This window comes from Priapulus caudatus, unplaced genomic scaffold, assembly GCF_000485595.1.
Source record: "Priapulus caudatus unplaced genomic scaffold, Priapulus_caudatus-5.0.1 Scaffold785, whole genome shotgun sequence".
NCBI classification, from domain to species: Eukaryota; Metazoa; Priapulida; class Priapulimorpha; order Priapulimorphida; family Priapulidae; genus Priapulus; species Priapulus caudatus.
Window position 1 is genome coordinate 2,762 of NW_014577846.1, and position 3,305 is coordinate 6,066.

At 43.9% G+C, this 3,305-nt stretch overlaps 1 protein-coding gene across 1 annotated transcript in view; it reads left to right on the forward strand.

Annotated features, from left to right (window-relative positions):
• Positions 1 to 1,243: 1,243 nt before the first annotated feature.
• The window catches only part of LOC106813510 (rho-related BTB domain-containing protein 1-like), a 42,963-nt gene continuing 40,901 nt past the window's right edge, over positions 1,244 to 3,305 (forward strand). Inside the window, exon 1 of the mRNA XM_014817655.1 lies at positions 1,244 to 1,394. The gene's annotated coding sequence lies outside the window, so the exon portion shown is untranslated. The remainder of the gene's footprint in view (positions 1,395 to 3,305) is intronic.

Sequence of the window (3,305 nt, forward strand, 5' to 3'; positions counted from 1 at the left end):
GGCTGACGTTGGCACCAACGTCAGACAGCCAACATTTATCACGTCTTTTTGCTAGCCGTGCCATAGTTGGGGCCGCAACGTTGGCCCAACGGCAGTCAGGCCAACGTTGGCCAACGTCATATTGCCAACGTTGGCCCAAGTCAGACAGCCAACTTGATCTCAACGTCCTTATCTGGCTTCACGTGCCGACACGTTGGGCCGCAACCGTTGGGCGAGCGCAACATTGGGCCTAACGTGGCAACGACATTGCCCAACGTTGGTCCAAACGGCCGTCAGCCAACGTTGCCCACAAACGTCATATTGCACGTTGAACTCCAACGTCTTTTCCAGCGTGTAACGTGCGGTCCAACGTCATATTGAAAACGTGGCCCAACGGCTTTTTGCTCAGCGTCGCCAAACGTTGGCCCAACGTCATATTTGACAACGTTGGCCCAACGTCAGACAGGCCAACGTTGGCCAACGGCTTTTTGCTCAGCGTGGCCAAACCGTTGCGCCAGCACGCCAATAATTGACAACGTTGGCCCAACCGTCAGATTGCCAACGTTGTCCAACGGCTTTTCGCTGAGCATGTCCCTGATCCCTCTGGTTCTCTCTCTCGATCCTGTCAGCCAACACCACAACATAAACGACGCACACGCTCTTCTCTCTCTCACAACACAACACACACCCACACAGCACACACACCGCACACACACACACACACACCTCTCCTCTCTGACACCATACACACTAAATCAAAGCATTCGATCCGTGAATCGAAGCATTTGATCCGTGAACGAATTATTTGATTCCAGAATCGAATGGTTCGATTCGCAGATCGAATGATTCGATTTGCAGATCGAATAATTCGATTCCAAAACAAAATGGTTTGATGCCAGGATCGCATGGTTTGATTCTCTTTTCTGGTATAAAATCAAATAATGTGAACATTTAAAACAGGGAATTATTGTCAATTTATTGCATATAACATATGATTAAATAATCAAATATTATATGCAATAAATCAAATGTTATATATGCAATAAATCAAATGTTATATGTGATAAATCAAATGTTATATGTGATAAAATCAGCCATAAAACAAAAATCGAACTATGAAACGAAAAACATGCCATACCGGTAACCCGCCCACACGCCTCATGTCGCGCATCGGCTTCTAGGCCGATACATCACAGTACGTTACGTACGATATGTTCCGATACATGTAAACAAAGCTGTGACAAAGCCAACGAAGACTCGAAGAGGTCACATGGCATCATGTATGGTGCGCAGGTACGATGTTGTTTTGTGTGATCCGTCGTATATATATTTTTGATGCAAACAAAAGCCACGAGAATTAAACGTAAAAAGTAGCCTGTAATGCTGTATTGTTTGGCCAGACGCTATTTCAATACGTAAGTTGTCGTAGCAATTGCTGCGCTTTACTTTAGACTAGCCTAGTCTACGTTTGTCTTTTGTAGCTGATTATAATAATTCATTTATCATTAATTGTTGGATACAGTGGCGTCAGTACTGTCAGTAGACACTAAGACAGTAGTCAGTACACAGAAATGTGTTGCACAACGTCGCCAGTCTCACAGCCACAGCCACAGGCACTTGGAGCGTTTCAATAAAATATTATAATGCTAAATAAATACGAAATCTATTTACTACCAAAGTCTTAATGTTTCTCTACTCTCTCTTACACCTATTATTGCCGACAATTTCCTGTAAATGCCGCCCAAATGCTCATCTGCAACACACTGTCACACGCTGGCCGCCGCACGCTAGCTGCTGCACACTGACGCTCATAGGGTCTATGTCCCCCAGGGTACTGCCGGAACGTACCCAGGTAACTATTTGATATGGTTAGGGAGTAGACGTAGGTCACTAGGTGACTCCTTAGACTCGTTAGTGGAGTAGGCGAGGTACGGTCCAGCATATTAGATAGTACCAGGGCAGGGTAGGTTCCGGCAGTACCCTGGGGCACAGGCACTTGAAACGTTTCAATAAAATATAGGCCGCGTAAAATATAATGCTGAAGATATACGAAATCTAATAGTAATACTAGTAGTAGTACTACAAAATGCTTAATGTTTCTATACTCTCTTTCACGTATATTGCGACAGTTTCCTGTCAATTCCGTGAAATGCTCTATGCACACACACTACCGCCGCCATTGCTCACTGTGCCACAGTGACTGTTAATATGTATAGCAGTAAGAAAGCGCTCGACTCCAATCCGCTCGACGCTTGATGAAAATTTCACACGACATACAACACAACATTCAACCATTCTACTCCATCTTTTGTTTTAATTCAACAGCAGTGTTCACTTGTTAGAAATACAGACTGTCTCTGTTCGTAACCGAGCTCTGTCACGCGAAACACAAAAACACTGGCGAAATTCGAGCGTTCGCCTAACGTTGCGCAGTCAATGCTAAATGTCCTCAAGTACATGGCTATAGGCGGAGCATTGCGTTTTGGGATACAACAACGCTGCTTTCCACCTCCCGTGTGAGCCCCGTCAAAGCCGCCAGTGGACCCACTGGTGGAGCGTTCGGAGAGAGAGGTGACGAATAGCGCCGCTAGGTGTTTCCTGATTCCGGCAGACATTTACATTGACTACGTGTTAACTATAAAGACAATATGTTTTTATAACAAGTGAACACTGTTCTTCAAATAGAAACAAAGATGGAGTAGAATGGTTGAATATTTGTGTTGTAATCGTATAAAATCAAGCCAGCGTCGAGCAAATTTTGGCAGCATGCTTTCCTACCTGCTATATATTTATGTGTCAGTGTCCAGCAGCTAGCGTGCAGTGTACTTGTGTGTTGCAGATGAGCATTTGACCGGCATTTGACCGGCATTTACAGGTGATTATAGGCGAAATAGAGTAGAGAAACATTAAGACTTTGGTAGTAAATACATTTAGTGTTTATTAGCTCATCTGACATAGTCAGATGCAGCTTGTAGAATCGCATGAGCGTCCGTCAACGGTTGGGCAAAAATCTAAACGGCAAAAACAAAAATCTAAAGTTGTGACGTGTGGGGGGGGGGTAATCCGAAAACGAGTTGGGGATATCGAAGCTGGGGTCAAGGGTAGTGATGTCACGATCATCGATTATACTCGATCATCGGTTGAACAGTGGCTCGAACAAGCACTTGGTTATTCAAAATCCATAATCAATTCATAAAAAAAAAATCAGAGATCGAGAATCAGAGATATCATCGCTACTATACAAGTTATCTTTATTAACATACATGTATTATACATACAGTAGTAAACACGTGCAAAACAAACAGTAAACAGGGCTAAACAAGCAC